The sequence below is a fragment of the Castanea sativa genome, chromosome 7 (assembly GCF_040712315.1).
Source record: "Castanea sativa cultivar Marrone di Chiusa Pesio chromosome 7, ASM4071231v1".
Lineage (NCBI taxonomy): Eukaryota > Viridiplantae > Streptophyta > Magnoliopsida > Fagales > Fagaceae > Castanea > Castanea sativa.
This window is the reverse complement of record NC_134019.1, coordinates 9,094,255-9,104,535: the sequence shown is the minus strand read 5'-3', so window position 1 is coordinate 9,104,535 and position 10,281 is coordinate 9,094,255.

Sequence of the window (10,281 nt, the reverse complement as noted above, 5' to 3'; positions counted from 1 at the left end):
GTAATTGATTCACCTTTCAATGTAGGGTTTTTTTTGGATTTTAGTGTCCTATAATTTGACGGAGATATTTGTGACTGATTCAAGTTGCATATATTTTTATGCAGATTATAGAGATATGCCGTCTGTATGAACTTGACAGTGTTAGTTCAAACATTATGAAGGTATATATTATTTGGTGTAGCATGCTTGTACATATACATGTGTGTGAGTGTGTTTTGGTGTTTGTTATTGAATTGAGAGGTTTATGGAAATGAAGTTGAAATTTTGAGTTCCTAAATTGTAATTACAGGTTTCGATTACGATGAATAGTGCTTCAAAGGAAAAAACACAAGGAAGGATCTCTTAGTTATATCCATAAATTTGATTGCTAAGCTGGTTTTATGTTACAAAATTGTAGCTTTGTGAATGAAGTTGCAAAGTTGGTTATAAAAGTAATACTTATTTGTGCTTTGCAATTCACTGATTTGTAAAAATCTTACATAAATAGGCTCACATTAGGAGTCAATTGGTGTAGTAGAGTCAATTGATTTTCCACCGAAGTTATTTTACTGTTTTTGGTGGGGACTACGAAATCTGAGGTATGCTTATATAGGATAATTTTTCTTTTATGTTGAACTAATTGGCTACAATAGGGTCACTTAGTGTGTGTATTGCATTGAATTTCTAGTTTTACTGCATTTTTTTGAAGTGTTGAAGGATATTTTTAAACACTTTGGAACTTTGATTGTGGTATTAGCTTGGAACTTTGATGGAGGTTATAAATAACGTTATGTATTTGATAATATATTTCTATGTTAATATTATGTTAGTTTGGAGACATTTGTGGTGTTGTTAATTAATTACATTTGTGGTTAGTTTGGAGACATTTGTGGTATTGTGTTAGTAGAGCTAAAACTATTACAGGTTTTTTTGTAAGAAACAATATCTTTGATGTAAACAGTGGTTTTAGAGCCCACTGGAAAAAAAAAAAAAAAAAAAACCTATAGCGGCGGGCTATAAGCGCCGCAATAGGTTCCCATTTTATCTATTAAATGAAACCCTATTGCAGCGCTTTTTGACCGCCGCTATATGTTTGAACCTATAGCGGCGGGCTATAAGCGCCGCAATAGGTTCCCATTTTATCTATTAAATGAAACACTATTGCGGCGCTTTGTGCTCTCCGCTAAAGGTGAACACAATAGCGGCGGGCACGACCCGCAGCTAAAAGTCATTTGAAACAAATTCGAACGTTGTATAGCGGCGGTTTTATGCCCGCCGCAATAGACTAAAACCGTCGCTAAAAAGCGTATCTATAGCGGCGGGTTTTTGTACCGCCGCAATAGAGATACTGCGACGCGACAAGCCTGGCGGGTAGAACCGCCGCAATAGCCCCCGCCGCAATAGGTGAAATGTACCTGTAGCGGCGGTTTTTGGGGCTTTAGTGGCGGTTTTGGCCCGCCGCAGTAGCCCAGTTTTCTTGTAGTTAAGGTCATTAAACTGCATAGTCTGCATTTCAACAAAAGCAAAGATAACCAACACCACCATCACCACAATAAATGTTTTTTTAAATCTCTGAGCCATTACTTTTCTCTGAGGAAATTTTCTTATTTTATGTTAAACTCAAATCAATAACCAAAGCTTAAATCCTTATGTCTTATACAGGGACGGAGCCAGAACTTAGAGTTAGGGGCGGCTTTGCTGTTGGTTATGTGCGGCAATTCTGACCTCCGGCTCTGCTGCTTAACTAATTTCTAAGGAGTTTTCTATTTTTTATTTATTATTTTTTTGTGCTTTTGATGTGTGTGTTGTTGTTAGGTAAAGACAAAATTATTTTATTTAAAATTTTTTGAGGGGTTGAGTTGTTTGTTTTGAGTAAAATTGGTTGATTGAATTTAATTATTTTTAGCTTTACTATTGATAATTTTTATTGTTGGGCTAATTTTTTTTGGGCTTGTACCTATAAAATTTTTTATGGCCTTCACAAAGCGAAAAATGCTAGAGTTATAATTTTTTTTACAAATTGTTGATGTGATGAGTGGTTATTAGTAAGTAAAAAAGTGATATAAGTGGTAGATCCAGATATAAACCAATAAGAATTCACTACCTCAACAATTTGTAAAAATGTTGTAGAAAAATTTGTGACTATAGTATTACTTTTAAAAGAATCAATGATATTATCAAAGGAGACAAAGTGTAATTTTATAGAACGAAATTACTAAAATGAGTAGCTATATATATACTAATATTTTTTATTAAAAAAAATTAGGGAGCCCAAGTCTACCTCCGTCCATGGTCTTATATATGCTTAAATGATTATATATATATATATATATATATATATATATATATATATAGTTTGATGTATCCTTAAAATTAACAATGATTAATTTGGACCTATGAACATTTATAAATTAAGTTACTAAATAATTTTAAGTGACCTTTTTTTTCTAGCTAGGGTCACAATGTTCTTGTATAATTTTTATGTAAACTTGTGATGCTTCACAAAAGTCAAGTATGATTGTATGAGTACAATTAGTTTAAAATATTAATCAGAGTTGGTATCTTCCAATTCTCATACTATTATGTTTTGAAACGTATGATAAGCAAATCATATTAGATTATATCGAGTTTATCATCCTCTTCTTTTAGGCTAGATTTTACCACCGCTCCCCCTTGGCATGGTGGTCACTTCACAAGTATTAAATGTTTGTGGGGTGTGGGGAATAAGGGTCGGAATTCAAATCTCCAAGAGGGAGTTTCACACACACACACACATACACACATATATATATATATATATATATATATATATATATATATATATACACACACACACACACACTTAGATTAGGCTAGAATATAATTTCTATTTTGTATATATATAAAAAAATCATCCTCTTCTTTTGTGAAAGGACAACACATATGGTCATCTTAATAATAGAAGTTATTAGTCAAAACTTGTGTTTACATATAAGACAAGTAATAATAAATAATAAAATAAGGATTTTTGCAAATTATGATAAGACATTTAATCTGAATCAAGTAGAATAAATTAACTTAATTTTTATCAACTACGTGACTTTGCAAGGAAGTATATTTATTAATTTAATGCTAAAGTTAGGTAAACTGCTATGTAATACAACATTTCCATATAATAAACGTTATTTAAATGGAAATTTGATTAAAATTGTGACTTTTGATAAAATAAATCGTAATTAAGTGGCTTATTTTTTAGAGTAATATCACTCTCTTAAAGATTGAATTTCTAAGAGTTAGTAAATACTTTTTTTTTTGGTACTATTTATTCGAACTCATAAGGATTCAATGGCATTTGTATGAACAATTGCAGAGCTAGCATCTAGTGTTATGATCTCACTCCAACTATATAGATATTATCCACTTTTGGGTCTATACTCTCTCATGATTTTTGTTCTCTCCCTAGTAACGACCACACCCCAACTATGTAAATATTGTTTGCTTTGAGGCCCATAGCCCTCACGGTTTTTATTCTCCCCCAAAAGCACATAGTGTGGGCACAAAGGAAAGTACATCCTGGCTGAGTGGACCGTGGCAGAGAAAAGTGGAGTCGCCACCTAGATTAGATTTAAGAACTATATTAGGCTTTTTAGATCAATCACTTACATACATAGGTCCATATACTAGATTATAGGTCCAGAGTTTGGGTACGGCTTGGGAAGGTGTTAGACACTTAAGACTACCCAGCATGTGGGCCAGTCTCTATTATGTGTTGTTAGACCATATTAATAAAAGAGTTTACTAAGGGAACCCTAATCTTTGACCTAAACATATAGAGAGGTGCTACGTCCACAACATTTTTACAACAAATCATAGGTGGTTAGTTGTTATTGGTTCAAATTTGAACTTAACACTAAGATTACTTTTTTGCCTCAATAATAACAACCAGTAACATCCTACCACTTATGATTTGTTGTAAAAATGTTGTAAAAATGTTGTGGACATATCATTTCTCAAACATATATCATGCACTTAAGGAAATAACACACAACATATTAAAGATCACAATATAAAAAGAAACAAATAAAATACAATCAAGCATGTTATATCCAAAAAGGAAAAGATAACAATTAAATCATGCATATAAGGAAAGATTATAAAATAAACCAAACATGGCGCCAAAAGACTCAAACAAACATGATAAATAATTAAACATAAATAATTAACCTAAAACAGAGTCAAACAGAATCAAATTACATGTGAAAAATTATTAAAACAAATAAAAATAAGACTTTACCCTAATATGGGTTCAGGGTACTCAACTATGTGTACGCATTGTTGAACCATGCGCACGCATACTTAATGATGCGCATGCATCCTTTAGCATAGATTCGGAAAAAAAAAAAAAACTTTGTTACAGATTTAATAATTCAAAGACATAAACATAAAAATCAAACAAGCATATAAGAACCCTAAACACTAAATTAACATAAAGAAAATAAAACAAAAATCAATATAAACAAATAAAAATGAAACAAAACAAACAATTATACTAAACTAACGTTAACTCAATAAACATGTCAAACTTAAGAGGCTTCATGTGAGAATGAAATAAAGAAACAGAAGAGAACAAAAACAAAATATGCTAAGCCACAGTTAGATTAATAAACAAAAAAATATCAATAAAATCAATTATAACGAGTAAGAACGCATAATATAGTATTAAACAAAGAATCATGTGAATTCTATGTAGCAAAGTGGGAAATCATGGAAAAGAGACTTACCTTGCTTTAGAATCACTTTCTCTAGCTAAAATTTTGATTTGAGACATAAGATAAGTATTTATAAGTTAAAATTAGTTTTTTTGGGGCTTTTTAATGATCTTTGAATGTTATCAAGGGTCTATGAGCTGGCCCACATCAAAACATGATGTTTTGGGCCCTTAAAATGATGTTTTAAAACCCAGAAAATTGGATTACCTAATTAGCCCAACTTCAAATGGTCATAACTTACTCAACATAAGTCCAAATTAGACAAATTTTGTGTTCAAATTGAAGCTCAGGATGTCTACTTTCCAATGAAATAAATCTCACTCAAATATTATTTGTGGATCAAGAGTTATAGTCAAAACAGTAAGCAAATGCCACTTTTCAGTATCGATTTTAAAGTGATTTGAGTGCTTTTGAGTTGTGATTACTTCCAAACTATTGTGAACTCTTTAATTATCCTTGGTTGACATATGTCAAGCTCATCTTGGGGTCTAGAACGAAAGTTTATTATCAAGTACAAAATACGGTGTTTACACATAGTTGTGGGGGAAATGACCTCTACAAATTAAAGGAAGGCCATTCCATATAAGGGCTTTCTCATATGCTTCCCCAGGCAATGTGGGATTCCATGGATTGCCAGACCCCCTTTTAGGTCTCTACAATCCACCTCTCTTATGGGAAAACACGTCCTCGCGTGTGAGGCTCATACTTTCGGTAAGGGCATGACTCTGATACCAATTGTAACGACCCCACTCAAATTGCTTAAATATTGTTTGTTTTGAGGCCTATACCCTTCACGGTTTTTGTTCTCTCCCCCAAAGCACATAGCAGTGAGGGAAAAAGTCTATACACATTAAAGAGATATCACTCCTTATAATGACTTCCCCATATACTTTCCTAGGCAATGTGAGATTTTATGGATTGCAAGACCCCTCTTGAGTCTCTACATCTATATGGTATCAAGTAGTAGGAAGGTCGTGCAAACTCATATTTATTGTTTCAAAATGGTGATATAACAATATCATTAGATCCTATGCATTGTGCACTTCATATTATAGCATACCAAAAATGATAAAAATTGTAAAGCTACACATGGAAGTGACTATTGTGAGATTTTGTGACCTTGGGGATCCTGGGTGAACAGGTATGTCGTGTAATTAATTGTTGACTAAAATGTTGTTTTAGTCCCTAAATTTTACCAAGAATTTTGTATTTGTCCCAAAACTATTGAAAATTTTGTTTTTCAGTTCTTAAACTTTAAAAAAGATATTTCTTTCATTCCTAAACTATTGAAAAAAAAAAAAAAAAAAATCTTTCTTCATTCCTATTTTTGCCTCTAAACTATTGAATTTTTTTAACATTGCTTAGGAATTAAAAATGAACTTTTTAAAGTTTAGGGATGATTTTTTTTTTTGGGTAAAATTTGGGGACCAAAACAACATTTTAGCCTCAATTGTTTCTGAAAATGGCAGTTTGATTGACTATATTTTCTCTCATAAATTGAAGTTTTTATATTTAGAGTAATCACTTATTTTTATTAAAAAGAAATATAAGAAAACATTAAATGAATATACATTCCATTTATTTCATTAAAATTGTCAAATTTGTATCATAATTATAACAGAAAAAGGAATAATTACAACACCTTTCGTTTTAATTTTTTATAGATACAATCTAAGAAATTATATTGCTTTGTTTCCAAGACACATTCTAACAAATGTAAAATTACATTGATAAAAGCATGGTCTAGAATCATTGATCTAAGTTTGGGTTCATTTATATGATTGGTGGCACTGACAAAGATAAATTTAATTTTTAAGGGCCAACTAGTACATTTATATATAGATTTATTTATTTTTTCTTAAAAGAAGTTCTAACAGGCTATTGCAAGTATTAGCAAAAAGAAGAGATTTACTATATGATGGGATTGGGTTGTTGATTTCATTGGTAAGTGTTGGGTTTTTTTTTTTTTGTTTTTTTGATAGTTCTGGTGAGAGTATTTTAATCTTGGTTGTCTTTGTTGGAAACATTAGATTATGTTTTTTTATAATATATATATTTTTTGATAGATACAATAGAAATTCCACTTACGATGTCCACTCAATAATGATTGTTTTTTATCATCATGCTAAGATACCAATTAATTTTTAGTACAGGCGGGATTCAAACCTCAAATATCTTTTTTGATGACAAGAAATTTTACTAATTGAGCTAATTAGAACTCACATTTTTTCCCTCTATTTTTATAGATATGGTAGAATTTACATTTTATGGCGCCTACTTATAGCAATTGCATTTCTAACAGGCAATTGCAAGTATTGATAGAAAGATGAATTATACGATGGGATTAGTGGTAGAATTCAAATCTGTGGTGCTCACTTCATGGTGATCGCATTTCTAACTATTGCAAGTATTGATAGAAAAATGAATTATATGATGGGATTAGTGTATTCTTGATTTCAATGCTATGTGTTATTTTTTTATTTTTTGATAATTCAATAGTTGGGATGGGGGTATTTTAAACCTAGGATGTTTTCGTTGGAAACACCAAAGATGTCAACTTGTTGAACTACAAGGTTCTTAATGTTAATTGCTAGTTTCTATGATTATTAGATTATGTTATATCTTTATAGATAAGATAAATTGTCAACCTATGACATCACTTCATGATAATTGTTTTTGGGTAAGACTTAGGTACAATACTTAAGTGTTGTTCCTTAAGTTCTCTTCTTAAGATTCTACCATGTGGATTTTTTCACATAAGATGGAAGTATATTTTTTAGTTAAATAGCCACATGATTGAATAAAAGGAGAACCTAAGTAACAGTACCTAAGGTACTGTATCTAAATTTTGTCTATTATTATTTGTCATCAGACCAGGATTCTAATTAGTTTTTGGTGTAACCAAGATTCAAACTACAAATTTCTTATCTGACGATAAGAGATCTATCAATTGAGCTAACTTGAACATTTTAACTTTATCTCTATATATTTAATGTGTGTCATCAATGTGTAATCGATAAATGTACTATATTTCCTGCTTATGCCAAAAACTGATTGATGTTTTGGTTTGATAATGAAAAGTGTAATTATCAGAAGTGGACACCATATGTTAAAATTCTATCAAAAAACAATAAATGTACTATATTTTATATATATATATATATATTATTGATGATGTTCATGAAATATATTAATTAAAATACTCTGTTGTATTTAGCCTTAATTTTTTTAGAAGAATCTTTAGTTTTAACATCTATAACTTTGGTTCATAATTGAAAATAAAAAACAGAAATGTATTAATTTTTGAAATTAATTGTTATGTGCATATGGAAAGTTTGTGTATTTAGAAATGTATTAATTTTTGAAATTAATTTAAGTACTAAGGAATAACAATTATATTATTTTTAGAGATGAATAGTTATTCCTCATTTTAAAGAATATCTATTCATAAGGAATGACTATTTCTTGTAATAAAAATATAACCAAACTACTAAATAGCTAAACCATAGGAATTACTATTACATTACAGTGCCTATTACAGTCTACCAAACATACCCTAAAACTTTCTAATTAATAATGTAAAATCTTATTACCCTCATACAAATTACTTTGAAAATAAACTTTGTTGTAAAAATTTGTATTTCCAAAAGCGTTTTCAAAGAAAGATTGGGTTTAGACACCATCTTCTAAAATTATTTTCCAAAAAACCCATTTACTTATATGAATTTTTTTTTCCAAAGTTACATGAGTTTTTACACCATTTGAATATATATATATATATATATATATATATATATATATATATATATATATATATATATATATATATATATATATATATATTCCAAGAATCATGGAATTTTCCTCTTGAAAATAATTTTCCAAAACACATGGGTTTTACACCCCTTGAACAAAATTTTTCCCAGAAACCCATGAAATTACTTAAAATTTCTTTTATCAAAGTTTCATGAAATTTTATATTATTTTTCAAAATTGTAAACATTGTGTTGTTGATACTCAATACAGATGGGGACAGTGCTAAAATCCGGCATTGTCAATGTAATATAGAGAATGTTTAATATATTATTAAATTATTAAAATTTTGAAATATTAAAAACATGATTTTTATTGTATAGATTCAATAGGATTTGAACATAGTGAAATTTTCTCTAGGATTGTCAATAAACTATGCACAAATCATTTCCTAACATAATGCGGATTCTAACTTATGGTTATATTATTGCATGATAACTAGGATTGTCCATGGATCAAGTAGGTTTGGTTTTGGTGTTAAATCCACAACTCAACCCCACTTTGCCGTGTGTTATTTTCTTGCAGTTGTTGCTTATGGGCGATGTCATTGGAGTTGCTTGTCACTCTTCTCGGGGTTAATGGTTAGGATGTTAGTGAATGGTGATTAGTTGGATCTTTGTTTTTAAAAACCAAACAAATCACATTTCATTGTATATATCGCTGTGTCACACAATCACGGTTGATGGATAATAACAAAAATAAAGGAGGAAGAGTTGACAATGACATTAGGTGGAGTATCAAAGATCTTATGGGCTCATCGGCATTGGACCAAGAGTAGATCTAGGCTTAGTCGTATTGAAGCATGCTAGATTTGACTCATTTAATCATGGTTTTAAAAATCCGAAAAAGGGATGGTTTTGGTTTAACTCGATTCTTGACTGGTTTTTTCCCATTTTTTTTATCTGTTTTCTTGTTTTTGACAAGATCAATTCTAGGTCTAGTTCTCAATTCAATCGGCTGAGCTGACTGGTCTGATTTTTAAAACATAACATTTAATAGAAATAAGAGAAAGAGAAATAGAAATATAGAACCAAGAAGAAGACAATGGGAGGAAGGTTGGAAGGGTATGGGTCTGTGCGGGTTAGGCTAATGGGCCGATGGCTTATCCACCTGACATTCAACCCAAAACTTAGGAAATTTAAAAAAAAAAAAAAAAAAAACTCCTGACCAAATATCCGTATGAACCACTTGTTGAAACTGTGCATTGAATTTGGTTGCTTGAGTTAAGCGGGTCCTTGGATAGTAATAATAAAAATTCTTTGACCGCATTAATAACCACATTTTTTTTCTTCATGACAGACTATAAGTGATAGAGCAAAAATAGTGAGTCCATACAAAAGTAACAACTAGCTAATTATAGCCTGTTACGTAAAATAATTATAATAAAAATTATGATTTAAAAAAAAAAAATAGTACTAGAATTACTCCACCCATAATGATAACAAACTAATACTTGGATTCAAGTTATAAAGATAATAAACTAAACTTTAACGATAACAAACTAATACCAAGTATTAGTTAGGTGGACCATTCCAATTATAAAGATATAAAGATAATAACTAAAATTTGGATTCCAGTTATGTTCATTTAGGTAAGTCAAAGAAACAATGACACACATGAGCTGGCCAGATAATACAGCCTCCTATCCTGCTTTGAACTTTGATACTTTTGTAGTCTATTTCAAAGACTTCAATCCACTCGAGTTCTTTAGCTGATTGATAGTCTAATTTTTTTGGGTGCT